We start from the raw sequence: 23,369 nt of genomic DNA, 5'->3' as shown, positions 1-23,369 counted from the left end.
AAAGATCCTCTTGACCGCCACAAGGTGGCTTTCCTTCGGACTTGCTTGAAACCATGCACACATACCAACGCTTAACATGATATCCGGGCGAGAGGCACAAAGGTAGAGAAGCGAACCTATCATCGAACGGTAGAGCTTGGTATCCACCGCCTTGCCGCCCTCGTCAAGAGTGAGTTGACACTTGAGTTGCATCGGAGTTCCGATCCCCTTGGCATCCTTCATATCAAAGCGCTTGAGCATGTCTTAAAGGTACTTCGCTTGATTGATGAAGGTGCCTTGTCGCATTTGCTTGATCTCGAACCCGAGGAAGTACTTGAGTTCACCCATCATTGACATCTCAAACCTATTTGTCATCAACATAGAAAACTCATCGTTGAATTTTGTGTTAGTAGAGCCAAATATGATGTCATCTACATAGAGTTGGCATACGAAAAGCTCCCCATTGACCTTCTTAGTAAAAAGAGTGGGATCGATTTTCCCCACTTGGAAACCACGGTCTTCAAGCAACTCCTTGAGATGCTCATACCAAGCTCTAGGAGCTTGTTTGAGACCATATAGGGCCTTTTTGAGCTTGAAGACATGGTCCGGATAATGGGGGACCTCGAAACCCGGGGGTTGCTTCACATATACTTCCTCATGTAGAGGACCATTAAGAAAAGCACTCTTAACATCCATTTGTTGCAACTTAAAGCCATGATGTGAGGCAAAGGCCAAAAGGATACGGATGGACTCGAGCCTTGCAACGGGTGCAAAGGTTTCACCAAAGTCCACGCCTTCAACTTGAGAATAACCTTGTGCCACCAATCTTGCTTTGTTGCGGATGACCGTGCCACTTTCATCTTGCTTGTTCTTGAAGATCCACTTGGTGCCGATAACATTGCGGCAATGATCGGGTCGCTTCATGAGAGTCCATACATCATTCCTCTTGAAGTTGTTGAGTTCCTCTTGCATTGCATTCAACCAATCGGGATCGTTGAGAGCATCATCAACTTTGAGTGGTTCCACCCTAGAGACAAAGGCATGGTGTGCACAAAAGTTTGCAAGTTGCCTCCGAGTGGTGACATTTCTCTTTAGATCACCAATGATGTTTTGAAAGGAATGAGACTTGAGACGCAAGTGTCTTGGAGTAGAATCTTCACGGCGAGTGTCGGCTTGAGGAGATGGTTCTTGTGAGTCCTCTTGGCCTTCATCACGGTTTAGGTCCTCGCCTTGACCTCCATTGTCGTTGAAAGAGGCAACATGGTAATGAGATCCGGATGGCTCGGGGGTATAGGGAGTATTACTGTCCATGAAGACTCTCCCCGAACCACTCGGAGATGAACTTGAAGCTTGACCTTGGTCACTTGATGTTGGGTGTTGACGTAGATGAGCTTGCGGTGTATGTTGTTCTTGAGCTTGTTGAGGTGAACTTGGACTCAATTGTTGTTGTAGATGTCGAGGTTGATCTTGAGGTTGAGGTTGAACTTGAGGTTGGTGTAGAGGTTGGCTTGCATTTGTTAGATCAACGGAAGAAGCTTGGCCTTGTGGTGTAGATGGCTCCACTTGGGTGGAACTTGGTCCTTCCCCGGTACTCATAGAAGGTAGCGTTTGAGGTAGGCGAATGCCCACACTCATCCTTCTTATGGTATCCGGGGGAATTGCATCTCCTTCTCACAAGAAGCACTTCGCTCCTCCAAAGATCTATCATCTTCATCGAACGTCACATCACAAGATTCTACAACACGTCCACTTGACTTGTTGAAGACTCTATAGGCGTGAGAGTCTGTAGCATAGCCAACGAAAATTCCTTCTTGAGCTCTTGAATCAAACTTGGATAGGCGTGTGTCCTTGATAAGTATGTAGCATTTGCATCCGAAGACCTTGAAGTATGACACATTAGGCTTGTTGCCAGTGAGGATCTCATATGGTGTCTGATACGTCTCCGACGTATCGATAATTTCTTATGTTCCATGCCACATTATTGATGATATCTACATGTTTTATGCATACTTTATGTCATATTTATGCATTTTCCGGCACTAACCTATTAACGAGATGCCGAAGAGCCAGTTGTTGTTTTCTGCTGTTTTTGGTTTCAGAAATCCTAGTAAGGAAATATTCTCGGAATTGGACGAAATCAACGCCCAGGGGCCTATTTTGCCACGAAGCTTCCAGAAGACCGAAGGAGAGACGAAGTGGGGCCACGGGGCGCCGCCACACTAGGGCGGCGCGGCCCAGGGGGGCCCGCGCGGCCCTAGCGTGTGGGGCCCCCGTGACGCCTCCTGACCTGCCCTTCCGCCTACATATAGTCTTCGTCGCGAAACCCCCAGTACCGAGAGCCACGATACGGAAAACCTTCCAGAGACACCGCCGCCGCCAATCCCATCTCGGGGGATTCAGGAGATCGCCTCCGGCACCCTGCCGGAGAGGGGAATCATCTCCCGAAGGACTCTTCACCGCCATGGTCGCCTCCGGAGTGATGAGTGAGTAGTTCACCCCTGGACTATGGGTCCATAGCAGTAGCTAGATGGTCGTCTTCTCCTAATTGTGCTTCATTGTCGGATCTTGTGAGCTGCCTAACATGATCAAGATCATCTATCTATAATGCTATATGTTGTGTTTGTTGGGATCCGATGGATAGAGAATACTATGTTATGTTGATTATCAATCTATTACCTATGTGTTGTTTATGATCTTGCATGCTCTCCGTTATTAGTAGAGGCTCTGGCCAAGTTTTTACTCTTAACTCCAAGAGGGAGTATTTATGCTCGATAGTGGGTTCATGCCTCCATTAAATCTGGGACAGTGACGGAAAGTTCTAAGGTTGTGGATGTGTTGTTGCCACTAGGGATAAAACATTGATGCTATGTCCGAGGATGTAGTTATTGATTACATTACGCACCATACTTAATGCAATTGTCTGTTGTTTTCAACTTAATACTGGAAGGGGTTCGGATGATAACCTGAAGGTGGACTTTTTAGGCATAGATGCATGCTGGATAGCGGTCTATGTACTTTGTCGTAATGCCCAATTAAATCTCACTATACTCATCATATCATGTATGTGCATTATCATGCCCTCTTTATTTGTCAATTGCCCAACTGTAATTTGTTCACCCAACATGCTATTTATCTTATGGGAGAGACACCTCTAGTGAACTGTGGACCCCGGTCCATTCTTTTACATCGATACAATCTACTGCAATACTTGTTCTACTGTTCTCTGCAAACAATCATCATCCACACTATACATCTAATCCTTTGTTACAGCAAGCCGGTGAGATTGACAACCTCACTGTTTCGTTGGGGCAAAGTACTTTGGTTGTGTTGTGTAGGTTCCACGTTGGCGCCGGAATCCCTGGTGTTGCGCCGCACTACATCTCGCCGCCATCAACCTTCAACGTGCTTCTTGGCTCCTACTGGTTCGATAAACCTTGGTTTCTTACTGAGGGAAAACTTGCCGCTGTACGCATCACACCTTCCTCTTGGGGTTCCCAACGGACGCGTGTTGTACGCGTATCAAGCAGATTTTCTGGCGCCGTTGCCGGGGACGTGAAGAAAATTACACCACATAGATTTCTAACTCCCACGTCAACTGCACGCCAGCAAGTAGATTTTCTGGCGCCGTTGCCGGGGAGATCAAGACATGCTGCAAGGGGAGTCTCCACATTCCAATCTCTTTACTTTGTTTTTGTCTTGCTTTATTTTATCTACTACTTTGTTTGCTGCACTAAATCAAAACACAAAAAAATTAGTTGCTAGTTTTACTTTATCTACTGTTTTGCACCCTATATCAAAAACACAAAAAAATTAGTTACTCGCATTTACTTTATCTAGTTTGCTTTATTTACTGTTGCTAAAATGGGTACTCCTGAAAATACTAAGTTGTGTGACTTCACAACCACAAATAATAATGATTTCTTATGCACACCTATTGCTCCACCTGCTACTACAGCAGAATTCTTTGAAATTAAACCTGCTTTACTGAATCTTGTTATGAGAGAGCAATTTTCTGGTGTTAGTTCTGATGATGCTGCTGCCCATCTCAATAACTTTGTTGAACTATGTGAAATGCAAAAATATAAAGATGTAGATGGTGACATAATAAAATTAAAATTGTTTCCTTTCTCATTAAGAGGAAGAGCTAAAGATTGGTTGCTATCTCTGCCTAAGAATAGTATTGATTCATGGACTAAATGCAAGGATGCTTTTATTGGTAGATATTATCCCCCTGCTAAAATTATATATTTAAGGAGTAGCATAATGAATTTTAAACAATTGGATAATGAGCATGTTGCACAAGCTTGGGAAAGAATGAAATCTTTGGTTAAAAATTGCCCAACCCATGGACTGACTACTTGGATGATCATCCAAACCTTTTATGCAGGACTGAATTTTTCTTCGCGGAACCTATTGGATTCAGCTGCTGGAGGTACCTTTATGTTCATCACTCTTGGCGAAGCAACAAAGCTTCTTGATAATATGATGATTAATTACTCTGAATGGCACACAGAAAGAGATCCAGAAGGTAAGAAGGTAAATTCTGTCGAAGAAACCTCTTCCTTGAGTGATAAGATTGATGCTATTATGTCTATGCTTGTGAATGGTAGGACTAATGTTGATCCTAATAATGTTCCGTTAGCTTCATTGGTTGCTCAAAAAGAACATGTTGATGTGAATTTCATTAAAAATAACAATTATAATAATTCTAGGCCATATCCTGCTAATGGTAACTCTTATGGTAGATATGCTTCACCTAATGAGGAAAAGATGTTAGAAATTGAAAGATCCACCAAGAGCTTTATGCAATCACAATATGAGCAAAATAAATTGTTTACTAAAACTATGAATGAACAATCTACCTTGTTGAAGAATATAGGAAATCAACTTGAAAATCTGAATATGGAGATCTCTGGGTTGCAAACTAAACTTGCAAATGCTGAAAACCAAATCTCATACATGTCTGCGTCACAATCTTCTTTAATTAATAAAATGGCTGCTAAACCTGATGATATAGATAATAAAATTGTTACTACAGCAAATGCCATCCAAGTTAGGATTAATGAGAATATAAGATTGATGGCCGAATTGCGTGCTAGGTGGGAGAAAGAAGAAAATGCTAAAGAAGATAATATAGCTAAAGTTTGGACTATTACCACCACTAGTAATGCTAATGCTCCACATGTTGCTACACCTCCTACTATTAATGGTAAAATAATTGGTGTTGGCAATGTTTCCACTTCTAGTGCAAAGCGTGAAAAACTGCCTGAAACTGCTAAAACTGCTGAAATTGCCTGTGATAAAACTGCTGATTTTTTTTCCAACATTGGGGACAATGATCCCATTGCTTTAGATTATAATGGTTTGGATTTTGATGATTGCCATATCTCTGAAGTTATAAAGTTCTTACAAAAACTTGCTAAGAGTCCTAATGCTAGTGCTATAAATTTGGCTTTCACGAAACATATTACAAATGCTCTCATAAAAGCTAGAGAAGAGAAATTAAATCGCGAAACTTCTATTCCTAGGAAGTTAGAGGATGGTTGGGAGCCCATCATTAAGATGAAGGTCAATGACTTTGATTGTAATGCTTTATGTGATCTTGGTGCAAGTATTTCCGTTATGCCTAAGAAAATCTATAACATGCTTGACTTGCCACCATTGAAAAATTGTTATTTGGATGTTAATCTTGCTGATAACTCTACAAAGAAACCTTTGGGGAGAGTTGATAATGTGCGCATTACCGTTAACAATAATCTTGTCCCCGTTGATTTTGTTGTCTTGGATATTGAATGCAATGCATCTTGTCTCATTATATTGGGAAGACCTTTTCTTCGAACTGTTGGTGCTATCATTGATATGAAGGAAGGTAATATTAAATATCAATTTCCTCTCAAGAAAGGTATGGAACACTTCCCTAGAAAGAGAATGAAGTTACCTTTTTATTCTATCATTAGAACAAATTATGATGTTTATGCTTCGTCTCTTGATAATACTTAATATACACTTTCTGCGCCTAGCTGAAAGGCGTTAAAGAAAAGCGCTTATGGGAGACAGCCCATGATTTTACTACAGTACCTTTATTTTATTTTTGAGTCTTGGAAGTTGTTACTACTGTAGCAACCTCTCCTTATCTTAGTTTTGTGCATTGTTGTGCCAAGTAAAGTCGTTGATAGTAAGGTTCATACTAGATTTGGATTACTGCGCAGAAACAGATTTCTTGCTGTCACGAATCTGGGCCTAATTTTCTGTAGGTAACTCAGAAAATTATGCAAATTTACGTGAGTGATCCACAGATATGTACGCAACTTTCATTAAATTTGAGCATTTTCATTTGAGCAAGTCTGCTGCCTCAATAAAATTCGTCTTTACGAACTGTTCTGTTTTGACAGATTCTGCCTTTTATTTCGCATTGCCTGTTTTGCTATGCTTGATGGATTTTTCGATTCCATTAACTTTCAGTAGCTTTGTGCAATGTCCAGAAGTGTTAAGAATGATTGTGTCACCTCTGAACATGTAAATTTTAATTGTGCACTAACCCTCTAATGAGTTGTTTTGAGTTTGGTGTGGAGGAAGTTTTCAAGGATCAAGAGAGGGAGATGATACAATATGATCAAGGAGAGTGAAAGCTCTAAGCTTGGGGATGCCTCGGTGGTTCACCCCTGCATATTTCAAGAAGAATCAAGCGTCTAAGCTTGGGGATGCCCAAGGCATCCCCTTCTTCATCGACAACATTACCAGGTTTCTCTAGTGAAACTATATTTTTATTCCGTCACATCTTATGTACTTTGCTTGGAGCGTCTGTTTGTTTTTATTTTTGTTTTGTTTGAATAAAATGGATCCTAGCATTCATTGTGTGGGAGAGAGACACACTCCGCTGCTGCATATGGACAAATATGTCCTTAGGCTTTACTCATAATATTCATGGCGAAGGTTGAATCTTCTTCGTTAAATTGTTATATGGTTGGAAACGGGAAATGATACATGTAGTAATTGGTAAAATGTCTTGGATAATGTGATACTTGACAATTGTTGTGCTCATGTTTAAGCTCTTGCATCATATACTTTGCACCTATTAATGAAGAAATACATAGAGCTTGCTAAAATTTGGTTTGCATAATTGGTCTCTCTAAGGTCTAGATAATTTCTAATAAAGAGTTTGAACAACAAGGAAGACGGTGTAGAGTCTTATAATGTTTACAATATGTATTTTATGTGTGTTTTGCTGCACCGGTTCATCCTTGTGTTTGTTTCAAATAACCTTGCTAGCCTAAGCCTTGTATCGAGAGGGAATACTTCTCATGCATCCAAAATCCTTGAGCCAACCACTATGCCATTTGTGTCCCCCATACCTACCTACTACATGGTATTTCTCCGCCATTCCAAAGTAAATTGCTTGAGTGCTACCTTTAAATTTCCATTCTTTGCCTTTGCAATATATACCTCATGGGACAAATAGCCTAAAAACTATTGTGGTATTGAATATGTACTTATGCACTTTATCTCTTATTAAGTTGCTTATTGTGCGATAACCATGTTCCTGGGGACGCCATCAACTACTCTTTGTTGAATATCATGTGAGTTGCTATGCATGTCCGTCTTGTCTGAAGTAGATTTACCGCTAGAATGGTTAGAGCATGCATAATGTTAGAGAAGAACATTGGGCCGCTAACTAAAGCCATGATCCATGGTGGAAGTTTCAGTTTTGGACAAATATCCTCAATCTCATATGAGAAAATTAATTGTTGTTGAATGCTTAAGCATTAAAGAGGAGTCCATTATCTGTTGTCTATGTTGTCCCGGTATGGATGTCTAAGTTGAGAATAATCAATAGCGAGAATCCAATGCGAGCTTTCTCCTTAGACCTTTGTACAGGCGGCATAGAGGTACCCCTTTGTGACACTTGGTTAAAACATATGCATTGCGATGATAATCCAGGTAATCCGAGCTAATTAGGACAAGGTGCGGGCACTATTAGTATACTATGCATGAGGCTTGCAACTTGTAGGATATAATTTACATAACACATATCCTTTATTACTACCGTTGACAAAATTGTTTCTTGTTTTCAAAATCAAAGCTCTAGCACAAATATAGCAATCAATGCTTCCCTCTGCGAAGGGCCTTTCTTTTACTTTTATGTTGAGTCAGTTCACCTATTTCTTTCCACCTCAAGAAGCAAACACTTGTGTGAACTGTGCATTGATTCCTACATACTTGCATATTGCACTTGTTATATTACTCTATGTTGGCAATATCCATGAGATATACATGTTACAAGTTGAAAGCAACCGCTGAAACTTAATCTTCCTTTGTGTTGCTTCAATACCTTTACTTTAAATTATTGCTTTATGAGTTAACTCTTATACAAGACTTATTGATGCTTGTCTTGAAGTACTATTCATGAAAAGTCTTTGCTATATGATTCATTTGTTTACTCATGTCATTTACCATTGTTTTGATCGCTGCATTCATTACATGTGCTTACAATAGTATGATCAAGGTTATGATGGCATGTCACTCCAGAAATTATCTTTGTTATCGTTTACCTGCTCGGGACGAGCAGAAACTAAGCTTGGGGATGCTGATACGTCTCCGACGTATCGATAATTTCTTATGTTCCATGCCACATTATTGATGATATCTACATGTTTTATGCATACTTTATGTCATATTTATGCATTTTCCGGCACTAACCTATTAACGAGATGCCGAAGAGCCGATTCTTTGTTTCTGCTGTTTTTGGTTTCAGAAATCCTAGTAAGGAAATATTCTCGGAATTAGACGAAATCAACGCCCAGGGGCCTATTTTGCCACGAAGCTTCCAGAAGACCGAAGGAGAGACGAAGTGGGGCCACGGGACGCCGCCACACTAGGGCGGCGCGGCCCAGGGGGGCCCGCGCGGCCCTAGCGTGTGGGGCCCCCGTGACGCCTCCTGACCTGCCCTTCCGCCTACATATAGTCTTCGTCGCGAAACCCCCAGTACCGAGAGCCACGATACGGAAAACCTTCCAGAGACGCCGCCGCCGCCAATCCCATCTCGGGGGATTCAGGAGATCGCCTCCGGCACCCTGCCGGAGAGGGGAATCATCACCCGGAGGACTCTTCACCGCCATGGTCGCCTCCGGAGTGATGAGTGAGTAGTTCACCCCTGGACTATGGGTCCATAGCAGTAGCTAGATGGTCGTCTTCTCCTAATTGTGCTTCATTGTCGGATCTTGTGAGCTGCCTAACATGATCAAGATCATCTATCTGTAATGCTATATGTTGTGTTTGTTGGGATCCGATGGATAGAGAATACTATGTTATGTTGATTATCAATCTATTACCTATGTGTTGTTTATGATCTTGCATGCTCTCCGTTATTAGTAGAGGCTCTGGCCAAGTTTTTACTCTTAACTCCAAGAGGGAGTATTTATGCTCGATAGTGGGTTCATGCCTCCATTAAATCTGGGACAGTGACAGAAAGTTCTAAGGTTGTAGATGTGTTGTTGCCACTAGGGATAAAACATTGATGCTATGTCCGAGGATGTAGTTATTGATTACATTACGCACCATACTTAATGCAATTGTCTGTTGTTTTCAACTTAATACTGGAAGGGGTTCGGATGATAACCTGAAGGTGGACTTTTTAGGCATAGATGCATGCTGGATAGCGGTCTATGTACTTTGTCGTAATGCCCAATTAAATCTCACTATACTCATCATATCATGTATGTGCATTGTCATGCCCTCTTTATTTGTCAACTAGCAAAAGTGCCCGTGCGTTGCACCGGAAAAAGCGAAAACTTGAACACTCCAATGAATCATCTGTGATGGCATTTCTCGTATGTGTCATCATCGACGAAGGTTATCACATTTTTCCCCATTCATGACAAACATGTTAATCCTAAGAAGATGAGCTTGCGAGGCTCTGACTTCACCGAATTATAATACCTCACATGGTTGTCGCCACCACCCCTGTGTAATTTAAACTTGTTGCATGCTCCATTTCACATTGTAATTCTAAAGACTTGTTATGATGGTTTTTAACACCGGTGTTCCATCTAGACATGTTGTTGCGGAACAAAGGTCATTAATTAGAAAAGTGATGAATTGAGAGTTTTAAAATTGGTTATTTTAAAAATATAATAATCACTACTCAAATTTTGGCTCAGAGTCGTTTGACCAGCCTAACCGAATTTTTTGTGCTGCCACGAATTTTCTAGATCTTATATTTCAATCCTCCAATAATAGGGATACACGAAGTCCCGACAAAATGGCGCCAGGGGCTATGTGTTCTGATTTTTTTTAATCATCGTCTTTTGTCAACTTATGATCCGCATAATTAAAAATATTTTGAAGTGATATTTATCCATAACACATGAACTACTTTTGATATTATATACAATTAAAAAGAGCACAATAATATGTTAAGTAAAAAACAGCAACGAAGAAATAAATTAAACCAGAAACCTGGGTATCGAGGTTCTTCCATCAATTATCAGATTAGGACCAAAATTTGCAGGCTGTACATAAACTTGTCGGTAAAAGAAGTACATGCATGAAGTTAAGCTAGCACCTCACCTTATCGATCGGCGAAGTGCGAATCCTAAAATCTATGTGAAAACTCTCTGCCTGGAGGTTGGCAAGTCGCATACTGCCTGTACATTGTGGCTGTACCTTAGCTATTGAGGAAATTCTTGATGGCGGCGACGACGGCGCACTCCGACATGGCAGGATGATAGGTTCATGATAGGAACCTAGCTAGACCAGCGGACGATGTGTTGTGTTTCGGATTGCTAGAAACTGGATCAGGGAAAGCATCCAGAGATCATAGCTGATCTGTTTCGTGCGCTTGTGCAAATTGTGGCCGGCGGGCTCCGTGTAAGCATCAAGAACTTTTCAATCTAGTCGGAAACATAGATCTTGTTGGATTTGAATTGGGAAGGCACAATGGGATGTTAACCTATGCCTTGTTCACGTTGGACCCTGTTGATGTACGAGCAGTTAACAGGATCTTTCACTTTGGAAGAGCAAAGCCGACAGTTTTGAGCTGCACAAGGTCATCCATCGAACCACTCCACCGAGCTAGTATTCCACGCAGGCACGCTTCTAATCAGCGGTGAAGCATGGAGGCACGCTGTAGCTTAGTTGGTTCACACGGACGCAGTGCCACGGACCTTGGAAAACTCCGCTCCTGCAGGCATGACCGCGATCGATGATGTGAAGGTCCTTCTCGGAGAGGCGCAGAGAAGTAGAGAAACAAAGCTCCAATCCGGTATGTGTTTTGGACGTAAGGACTAAGGAGTTCTGATCGGAAAGCACAACGGATCATAACTTTATCTTTTGGCGTGCGTGCGTTTTTCTTTTTTAGCGGACCGCACGGATATGTTTTGTTGGACCGTTCAGTGGGCCAGACGAAAATTCAGAATAACGCTGATCATGGGCCAGCAAGGAACACCAGGCTAAGGAAGAAAAAAGCCCGTTTGTGACACCAGCCAATCACCTATTGCAATTTAATAGTAAAGATTGCCCAACTGTAATTTGTTCACCCAACATGCTATTTATCTTATGGGAGAGACACCTCTAGTGAACTGTGGACCCCGGTCCATTCTTGTACATCGATACAATCTACTGCAATACTTGTTCTACTGTTCTCTGCAAACAATCATCATCCACACTATACATCTAATCCTTTGTTACAGCAAGCCGGTGAGATTGACAACCTCACTGTTTCGTTGGGGCAAAGTACTTTGGTTGTGTTGTGCAGGTTCCACGTTGGCGCCGGAATCCCTGGTGTTGCGCCGCACTACATCTCGCCGCCATCAACCTTCAATGTGCTTCTTGGTTCCTACTGGTTCGATAAACCTTGGTTTCTTACTGAGGGAAAACTTGCCGCTGTACGCATCACACCTTCCTCTTGGGGTTCCCAACGGACGCGTGATGTACGCGTATCAGTGTCTTCTCAAGACCTTTGCGAAGATAGAGGCGATTAGTAGCATGGCAAGCGGTAGAGATAGCTTCCGCCCAAAAATTGTAGTTGGACTTGTATTCCATCATCATGGTTCGAGCGGCTTCGATCAAGGTTCGATTCTTCCTTTCGGTGACCCCATTTTGTTGGGGGTATATGGCGTGGAGTATTGGTGTTCGATTCCTTCCTCGCCGAGGAATTCATCCTATGTGTAGTTCTTGAACTCCGTTCCATTTTCGCTCCTTATTGCGAGAATCTTGTTGTCGTACTTGCGTTGAACTTGGTTGGCAAACTCCATCATGGTCCGTTGAGTCTCACTCTTGTACTTGAAGAAGAATACCCAACAATAGCGTGAATAGTCATCAACGATGACGAGGCAATACTTCTTTCCTCCAAGACTTTCATGAGAAGGTGGACCAAAGAGATCAACATGTAGGAGCTCCAAGCATCTTGTGGTAGAGATGATGGTCTTGGCCTTGTGAGGAGCTCCATGCATTTTTCCTTGTACGCAAGCCCTACAAACACGATCCTTGCAAAAAGAGACATCTTCTTTTAGTCCGAGAATGTGGCCACCCTTGTGGAGACTTTGCAAAGTCCTCATGTTGACATGGGCTAGTCGGCGATGCCATAACCAACCCTTGTCACCTTTGGCGAATAAGCAAAGGGCGGAAGATGTTGTCTTTCCGGAGAAATCGACAACATACAAACCGTTCTCTACATATCCAACAAAAGCTACATTGAGTGTCTTGCTCCACAAGAGGACCACCATATGTTCATCAAAGAATGTGCATAATCCCATACGAGCAATTTGATGAACGGAGAGTAAGTTGTAACCAAGGGTCTCGACAAGGAGGACATTCACAAGTGAGATGTCGGGTGTTACCACCACCTTGCCAAGACCCAATACCTTAGAGCATGTGTTGTCGCCATATGAAACGGTAGAGAGAAAAGGCACGAGGTCGACAACAATATCCTTGCTTCCGGTCATATGACTTGTGGCTCCACTATCAACCACCCATTTAGCGCCACCGGAAGCATAGTCCTACAAGGAATCAAGTCTTGGATTTAGGTACCCATTTTTCAATGGGTCCTAGCATGTTAGTAACAAGGGGTTTGGGAACCCAAATAGTCCAATCAACATTGTCCTTTGGAGGACCAATAAAGCGAGCACGAATATGTCCATAGTAATCAACAAAAAGAACATGAGAAGGGTTGTTAGAGCCGGCGAAACCCGTCGAGGCGGAGTTGGATACTCCATCCCTTCTTGAGCTAGCATTGCTCCCTTCACGGTTGGTCTCCATGTTCTTCTTGTCCATCTTCTTCTTGGTCCTCCTCTTCCTCTTTCTCTTTGGCTTGGTAGCCACTCCTCCTTCATTGCAAGAGCCCTCTTTGGCTCCATCTTTGGCTTCAATGATTCCTTCCAAGTACTTGGCTTGAACTTGGAGTCTCTACACCTTGGCCTTCAAGCGATTGACTTCATCTTCATGCTCCGGGTGTGGATGGCAAATATCAAACACTTGGACCTCCTTTGCCTTGTTCACCCGGAAGTGTTCCATCAATGCTTCTTCTTGGAGAGCGTTCAACTTCATGAGCAAGCGCTTGTCATTTTCCATCTTGGCAATGTCGCTCTCATGAGTGCAACATGCACGGTCCTTGCTCAAGGGAAAGTACTCCTTCAATGTTTCTTCTTGCATGGAGTTGATCTCCATGAGCTTGGCTTCCCTTCTCTTCAAGGCGGCAATTTGCTCCTCATGATCACAACATGTATCCTTCTCCTTGCTCATGCGGAGACACTCCACCAACGACTCTTCTTGCTTGCTACTCAAACTCAATAGCTTGGCCTTGGTGATCTCAAGAGCGGCAATTTCTTCTTCATGGTTGCAACATGAGGTCTTCTCTTTGAACAAGCGGTAGTACTCATCCAAGGCTTCTTCTTGAAGAGCATTGACTTCCAAGAGGAGAGCATTGTGCCTCCTCAAGGAAGTAACTTGATCCACAAGCTCATCATGGGAAGAATCAGGGTCTTCATCGTCTTTTGCTTTGTTGGCTTCCTCGAGCGAGAGCATCTTCTTCTTGAGGTCACCAACCAACTCTAGAGCATGATCTCGATCCTTGGTGAGACGTGAAACAATAGCTTCATTCTTGTCTTCAAGCACAATGCCACTAGCTTCAAGAGACATGCAAAGATTCCTTTCATCGTCAAGCTCCTCCTTGAGATTGGCGAGCTCAAAGGCCGTTTCCCTTTCCAACTTCTCCCTCTTCTCAATAAGATCTTGTGCCACACCAAGTTGGGCTAAGAGAGCCCCAACATGGATCTTGGTGTCCCCCTTCATGTTAGTGAGAAAAGAATCCAAGGAATCCAAACCCATAATCTCACGTTTAATGGTGAGACTAGTGGCATCATCAATATATGAGGCATTAGTCGAAGAGGATGGTTTGGAAGGGGATTTTACCTCCGTAGATACCTTTTCCATGAGGCACCGTGCATTGTTGGTGACGAGGTTCTCATTTGGAGAGTCGAAGAGGGAGGTAGAGGGAGTGGAAATGGCGATGGCGGCCACTCCCTCTCCTTCCTTGTTGGAGTGCTTGTCCTCATGCTCCCCATCTTCATCGGAGGTGTACTCTTCACGGATGATGAAGGCTCTAGGCTTCTTGTTGGAGGAGACCTTGTCGTCATCGGACCTTGGGGAGAACTTGGAGAATCCCTTGGAGAGAGGCTTGTACCTATCCTTTGGGATAAGATTTCCACCATGATCTTCTCTTCTCTCAAACATACAATCCGCGACAAAATGATTCTTGTCACCGCAATTGTAGCATGTTCTTCCCCTTGTCCTTTCTCTTGGGCTCTTGGAGGGTCTTCTTGGAGAATCACGTGATCTTCTTGGTCTTGTGTTTTGGGACATGTTTCCATCCCAAAACTTCTTGGCGGCGAGAGCCATGTGCTCATGGTAGTTGAGCTTGAGATCATCCGAATTCCACTCAACGGGATCCTCATCACTTTCACTAGCTTCATGCACCTTCATCTTCAATGCAAGATTGGGCTTGCGGGAGTTGTGGGCGCGAGCAACAAGATCCTCCGCATTCTTCTTGGAGATGTCCATAGCGATGACTTCGCTAAGGACTTCATCGGATGTCATAGTACGGAAGGAGGCGTTTTGGCGGATGGCCGTCAACTTCACTTCCTCATAAGGAAGAGAGCGTTGTAGAACTTGCGCTTGATCCAATAGTCATCCACGAATGTTGCTCCAAGATCTTGCATTTGCACGGCAAGAGCGATGAGGCGTCGGTACATTTCTTCGGGGGTCTCTCCTTCAATCATGATGAAGTTGTCGGCCATGTTGTTCACTTCATCAAAGCGAGAGCTTTGGATGCTTGCATTGCCGAGGAAGAGCTTCTCAAGTTCGTCCCATGCTTCCTTGGCGGTCTTGAGCGAGCGGATATGAGCGCGGTCCTTGGGGGAGATGGCCATATGAATCATGTTGATGGCGGTGGCGTTGAGTTGGTGATCCACCACATCTCTTCTTGTCATCTTCTTGGGATCTCGTGGTGAATAGCCCTCCTCAATGATACGCCAAAGCTCGGTAGAAGCGCTGCGCACATGTGAACGCATTAAGAATTGCCAATTCTCAAAGTTGTTTGACTCGAGTAACGGTGGAGAACCATGCGACAATATATGCGGCATCGGTATCGGAACGTTGATGGTGTAATCATTTGGTGGTGACACCGCATGATAACTCCCTTGACGTTCCTCAACCGGTATGTCATCATCCTTCCCTTTTGTTGAAGTATCGGTATCCCCAAGCCCTTCCTTTTGTGTATCTTTTGTCGCTTCCGCGACAAAATCAACAAGAGGAAGGGTGTTGGCTTTTGGTGGTGGATCCTCGGCACTTGCTTTTGGAGGAGGGTTTGGTTTTTCAACCACCAACTCCATCATCATCGCCTTCATTTGGGCAACGATGGATGACTCCAATTTCTTGAGGTCATCCAACGTAGCCGTCGTGGAATCGATGGGCAATGATGGAGCGGGTGGCTCAAGGGAAGGTGACTGATACGTCCAATTTGCATCACTATTTTATATCATAATTTGCTGTTATTCATTGATATATTTCATATTGGGACACAATACTTATGTTATTTCATCTATTTTGCATGTTTCATCATTATTGGAGGACCAAGCACCGGAGCCAGGATTCTGCTGGAAAAAGCACCGTCAGAACGCAATATTTCGGAAGATCAACTATGGAAGGAAATTATACCAAAAATCCTATTTTTCAAGATGACGAAGGAAGCCACAGAGGGTACCTCGCGAAGAGTTACAGCCGCCTCTGCGGGGCGGAGAACACCAGAGAGAAAAGAGCTCTCCGGCGGGCAGGAATCCGCCGAGGAAATTCCCTCCGGGAGGGGGAAATCGACGCCATCGTCACCGTCATCGAGCTGGACATCATCTCCATCACCATCATCATCACCGCCGTCTCCACCGCTGGACACCGTCACCGCCGTAGCAATTTGGGTTTGATCTTGATTGTTTGATAGGGGAAACTCTCCCGGTATCGATCTCTACCTGTTGTTGATGCTATTGAGTGAAACCATTGAACCAAGTTTATGTTCAGATTGTTATTCATCATCATATCACCTCTGATCATGTTCCATATGATGTCTCGTGAGTAGTTCGTTTAGTTCTTGAGGACATGGGTGAAGTCTAAATGTTAGTAGTGAACTATGGTTGAGTAATATTCAATGGTATGATATTTAAGTTGTGGTGTTATTCTTCTAGTGGTGTCATGTGAACGTCGACTACATGACACTTCACCATTTATGGGCCTAGGGGAATGCATCTTGTATTCGTTTGCTAATTGCGGGGTTGCCGGAGTGACAGAAACCTAAACCCCCGTTGGTATATCGATGCAGGAGGGATCGCAGGATCTCAGAGTTTAAGGCTGTGGTTAGATTTATTCTTAATTACTTTCTTGTAGTTGCGGATGCTTGCAAGGGGTATAATCACAAGTATGTATTAGTCCTAGGAAGGGCGGTACATTAGCATAGGTTCACCCACACAACACTTATCATAACAATGAAGATTATTTAGCCGTATGTAGCAAAAGCACTAGACTAAAATCCCGTGTGTCCTCGAGAACGTTTGGTCATCATAAGTAAACAAACCGGCTTGTCCTTTGTGCTAAAAAGGATTGGGCCACTCGCTGCAATTATTACTCTCGCACTTTACTTACTCGTACTTTATTCAACTGTTACATCAAAACCCCCCTGAATACTTGTCTGTGAGCATTTACAGTGAATCCTTCATCGAAACTGCTTGTCAACACCTTCTGCTCCTCGTTGGGATCGACATTCTTACTTATCGAAGATACTACGATACACCCCGTATACTTGTGGGTCATCAAGACTATTTTCTGGCGCCGTTGCCGGGGAGTGAAGCGCTATTGGTAAGTGGAATTGGTAAGGAAAACCTTCTTTGTTGTGCTGATTTTATTTCTCACTGCTGCTATAAGTCATTATGGAGAGATCTTCTCTTCAATTTTTATTTGGGAAATCTACTACTACTGCAACGGTAGTGGATGAGGCGCCAGGTGAGGAAGTAATACCATATAAAATACCTATGAAAATTATTGAACGTGTTATGGATAACCGCTATGAAGGGGATGGAACTGTCCATCCTGGTGATCATTTACTGTTTTTGCATGAATTATGCGGGTTATTCAAATGTGCAGGTATTGCTATGGATGAAGTGAGGAAGAAACTATTCTCTTTATCGCTGTCTGGTAAGGCGGCGCATTGGTATAAATTACTGGATAATGGGGATTCTCTTGAATGGAATGATATTGTGCCCCGGTTTTATTCTAAGTTCTATCCTCCAAGTGAAATTCATAAGGATCGGAATCGCATATATAATTTTTGGCCTCATGATGGAGAGAGTATTGCCCAAGCTTGGGGGAGATTGAAGTCTTTAATGCTCAAATGCCCCATTCATGAGCTTCCTGGTAATGTTATTATTGATAATTTCTATGCAAGACTTTCTTTTCAAGACAAGACCTTGCTGGATACTTCTTGTTCTGGATCATTTACACGCAACAAAGAAGAGTTTAAAAGGGACCTTCTTGATCGGATCCAAGAAAATACCAAGGATGGGAGAACGACAAGGATAGAGAATCGTATAATTTATGATTATAAATGCATTGAAGCTTTTATGGATACTGATAAATTTCGTAATATGAGTGCTACATATGGTCTTGATTCTCAAGTTGCTGCAAATCTTTATAAAGCTTTTGCCTCTCATTATGAATTGCCGAAGAAGAATTTTGATAAGTATCATGAACCTTATAAAGATAAAATTGATTCATCTATTAATAAATGTGTTGTAGTTGAAACTGCTGATCATATTATTCCTGAAGCTTATATTGAAAAAACTCCTTTCCCTGCTAAAATGAAGGAGAACTAAGTTATAAATAGTGAAGTTCATAAAAGTGAAAAGAAACCTGTAGAACCTGAAGAACAAATAAAAGTTGAACTCTTGTTGCAATAATTAAAGATCTTGTGACTGAAAATGTGGAGGATGGTCATATTATTTTCTGTGAAGATGCTTCTAATATTGTTTCACATCCTAATAAACCCAAACAAGCTAGTGTTCCTATGCTATCTGTTAGAATTGGTGATCATTGCTATTATGGATTATGTGATATTGGTGCAAGTGTTAGTGCTATTCCGTATGAGCTTTACACGGAGATTATGCACGAAATTGATTCTTGTGAACTTGAAGATATTGATGTGGTTATTCAGCTGGCTAATAGAGAAACTATTTCTCCAATTGGTATTGTTCGAGATGTGGAAGTTTTATGTGGTAAGATTAAATATCCTGCTGACTTTTTGGTACTTGGTTCTACTGCTAGTGATTATTGTCCTATTATTTTTGGTAGACCTTTTCTAAATACTTGTGGAGCTATCATAGATTGCAAGAAAGAGAAAATTTTGACTAAATTTGCTGGTGAATCTTATGAGTTTAACTTCTCTAAATTTACTAAAACTCCTTATAAAGCTGATTTGCCTAGTAATGATTTTAAAATGGAACAGTGTGCATCTATCGTTCTTGTTCCTAACAATCCTTTGCAGCAACATTTGGAGGATAGCGAGAGTGAAGTTTTTAGGAAAGAAAGAGATGAGCTTGAGGAAATTTTTCTTCGCCAACCTATTCTCAAGCATGATTTACCGGTGGAAGATCTGGGTACAACACCGCCACCAAAGGAAGATCCTGTTTTTGATTTAAAGCCTTTGCCTGATAATCTTAAATATGCTCATATTGATGATAAGAAAATATATCCTGTTATTATTAGTTCTAAGCTTTCAGAGATTGAGGAAGAAAGGTTATTGGAAATATTGAAGAAGCACCGAGGAGCTATTGGCTATACTCTTGATGATTTGAAAGGGATTTCTCCTTCTATTTGCCAACATGCTATTAATATGGAAGATGATGCAAAGCCTGTTGTTGAACATCAGCGTCGTCTAATTCCGAAGATGAAGGAAGTGGTAAGGAATGAGGTATTACGACTTCTTGAGGCTAGTATTATATATCCTATTGCTGGTAGTAGATGGGTTAGTCCTGCGCATTGCGTTCCCAAGAAAGGAGGAATGACTGTTGTGCCTAATGATAATGATGAGCTCATCCCTCAAAGAGTAGTTGTAGGGTATAGAATGTGCATTGATTTTCGAAAAGTTAATAAAGTTACTAAGAAAGATCATTACCCTTTACCATTTATTGATCAAATGCTAGAAAGATTGTCTAAAAATACTCATTTTTGCTTTCTTGATGGTTATTCTGGGTTTTCACAAATTGCTGTTAAAGCTAAAGATCAAGAGAAAACCACTTTTACTTGTCCTTATGGAACTTATGCTTATAGACGCATGCCTTTTGGTTTATGCAATGCTCCTGCTACTTTTCAAAGATGCATGTCTGCTATTTTTCATGGTTTTTGTGAAAGTATTGTAGAGGTATTCATGGATGATTTTTCCGTCTATGGGAATTCTTTTGATAGTTGCTTGCGAAACCTTGATAAAGTTTTGCAGAGATGTGAAGAAACTAACCTTGTTCTTAATTGGGAGAAATGCCACTTTATGGTTAATGAAGGAATTGTATTGGGACATAAAATTTCTGAGAGAGGTATTGAAGTTGATAGAGCTAAAGTTGAAGCAATTGGGAAGATGCCCTATCCGAGGGACGTTAAAGGTATTCGTAGTGTTCTTGGTCATGCTGGGTTTTATAGGAGATTTATTAAAGATTTCTCCAAGATTTCAAAGCCTCTTACTAATCTTCTTCAAAAAGATGTACCATTTGTTTTTGATGATGATTGTAAGGAAGCTTTTGAAACTCTTAAGAAAGCCTTAACAACTGCTCCTATAGTTGAACCTCCTGATCGGAACTTACCCTTTGAGATTATGTGTGATGCTAGTGATTTTGCTGTAGGCGCTGTTCTTGGACAAATGAGTAGATAAAAAACTGAATGTTATTCATTATGCTAGTAAAACTCTTGATGCTGCTCAAAGAAATTATGCTACAACCGAAAAGGAATTATTAGTCTGTAGTCTTTGCTTGTGATAAATTTAGATCTTATATTGTTGATTCAAAAGTTACTATTCATACTGATCATGCTGCAATTAGATACCTTATGACAAAGAAAGATGCTAAGCCGAGGCTTATTAGATGGGTACTTCTTTTGCAAGAATTTGATTTACATATTGTAGATAGGAAAGGTGCTGATAATCCTGTTGCTGATAATTTGTCTAGATTGGAAAATATTGCTTATGATCATGTTCCTGTTAATGATAGTTTTCCAAATGAACAATTGGCTGTAATAAAGGTGAGCTCGCGAGACAGTCCTTGGTATGCTGATTATGCTAACTTTATTGTTTCCAAGTACTTGCCTCCAACCTTTTCAGCTCAGCAAAGGAGGAAATTCTTTTATGACTTGAGGCATTATTTCTGGGATGACCCACACTTATATAAAGAAGGAGTGGATGGTATTATGCGAAGATGTGTTCCCGAATATGAACAACAAGAGATATTGAGTAAATGTCATGGTAGTGCTTATGGAGGACATCACGCCGGAGAAAGAACCGCGCAAAAAGTTCTACAATCAGGTTTTTATTGGCCAACTCTCTTCAAGGATGCGAGAAAGTTTATTTTATCTTGCGATGAATGCCAAAGGGTTGGTAATATCTCCAGACGCAATGAAATGCCTATGAATTATACTCTTGTTATTGAACCGTTTGATTGTTGGGGATTTGACTTCATGGGGCCTTTTCCGTCTTCGGAAGGTAACACTCACATACTTGTTGCTGTTGATTATGTTACTAAATGGGTGGAAGCTATACCTACAAAAAGTGCTGATGGTGAGACCTCTTTAAGAATGCTTTTAGATATTATTTTTCCTAGATTTGGAGTACCTAGATATATTATGACTGATGGAGGTTCTCATTTTATTCATGGAGGTTTTAGAAAAACTCTTGCTAGGTATGGTATTAATCATAGAATTGCTTCCGCTTATCATCCTCAAACTAGTGGTCAAGTAGAATTATCAAATAGAGAGATTAAATCTATTTTGGGAAAGACCGTTAATAAAACTAGAAAAAATTGGGCTAGTAAATTGAAGGATGCACTTTGGGCTTATAGAACTGCTTATAAAAATCCCATGGGAATGTCACCTTATAAAATGGTTTATGGGAAAGCTTGTCATTTACCTTTAGAACTAGAGCACAAAGCTTATTGGGCTGTTAGAGAATTAAATAAAGATCCTAAACTTGCCGGTGATAAGAGGTTGTTGCAATTGAGTTCTCTAGATGAATGGAGAAGTGAAGCTTATGAAAATGCTAAACTCTTTAAAGAGAAAGTTAAAAAATGGCATGATAGGAGGATTATCAAAAGAGAATTTAATATTGGGGATAAAGTCCTATTGTATCGGTCTCGTCTCAGATTCTTTGCAGGGAAATTACTCTCGAAATGGGAAGGACCGTATGTTGTCGAGGAGGTGTATCGTTCAGGAGCAATCAAAATTAGCTCTCTCCAAGGCAATGCTACGCAAGTGGTGAATGGACAAAGACTCAAGCATTATATCTCAGGTGATTCCTATAATGTTGATGTTGATATTATTCAAGTGGAAACACCGGAAGCTTTCATCAAAGGGCAAATTGACAGTCCGCCAGAACTCGACTTTGAATAGGTAACAGTACTGGTAATGAAAAGTACGCAATTTACTTTCCGAACAATATATTCGCTGTTTTTGGAAAATATGAAAAATTACGAGTTCGAAACGGAGTGGAAAGGACGCACGAGGGCGTGGCACCATAGGCCGGCGCGGCCTGACCAGGGCCCGCGCCGCCCTATGGTTTGGCCGCCCCGTCGCCCCTTTCCGACTCTGGTTCGATCTGGTACTTTCCGTTTGTCGTGAAAATTTTTGCTATATAATCCCCCGGACCCCTGGAGGTCCGTATATCGTTTTCTCGACGTGTTTTGTTTCGAGCTGTTTCTGCCAGGATCTGTTTTCAGTTTAGAAGCACCATGGTCTCCAAGAACAAGGGCAAGGAGTTTCCGGATGAAGATGATCGAGATCTTGGGTGGAAAGAGAAAGACAAGGACGTCAAGGAAGAGGATGAAGAAGAGGTGGAGGAAGATTCGCGCGCACACCCGCGCGCTACTATCGCAAGCATCAAGGTGGTGGACAACCCTTTTAGTGCAAGCAAGAGCGCAAGAATTCGCACTGGAGGAGGGGTTCCACGTCATTACCTAGCTTCGAAAACATCTCCATCAGGCACTCATCACCCCTTCCACAATCTAATTTTCAATAATCAAATTGAAGGGACTCCCAAGGCAGCATTGCCTAGCCAGTGGGATATAGATCGCTCTAACACTGCAGGAGAGAAGGAGCCTGAGGCTGAAGAGTGGGGAAATAACTCCAAGAGCTGGGACTCGCCGTCAGACAGACTCTTTAACCGCGTCGAGCACAATTCAGAGATGATTCGCAATCTCATATACAGGATTGACGAGCTTCAGGAGCTTATTGAGAAGCTTGTCAGGAATTCATCACCACCATCACCAAAGGAGTAATTCATCATCGGTATTGGCATCCCCTTGGTTTGTTCCAAGCTTGGGGGAGTGCCGCGGTATCACATTATCACTACCTTTTACTTTTATTATCAAGTAGTGTCATATCATGAGTAGGGAAGTTATCATATAAGATGGGTTGCAGTTGGAAGTGTCTCTCCCTTAGTTGGTTATCTATGTATCCCTTGGTGTGAGTTATCGTTATGGAATATTAATGAGAAGTCTTATCATTTACATATTGCACATCCTATTCTAGTTTGCAATCTCTATTATATGATTTACCTTGTTGTTAGTATTGGTATCACTTTGGGAGCATTGAATAAATCTATTTGG

The sequence above is a fragment of the Lolium perenne genome, chromosome 4, assembly GCF_019359855.2.
Source record: "Lolium perenne isolate Kyuss_39 chromosome 4, Kyuss_2.0, whole genome shotgun sequence".
Classification (NCBI taxonomy): Eukaryota; Viridiplantae; Streptophyta; class Magnoliopsida; order Poales; family Poaceae; genus Lolium; species Lolium perenne.
Note: the sequence above shows the minus strand (reverse complement) of the source record.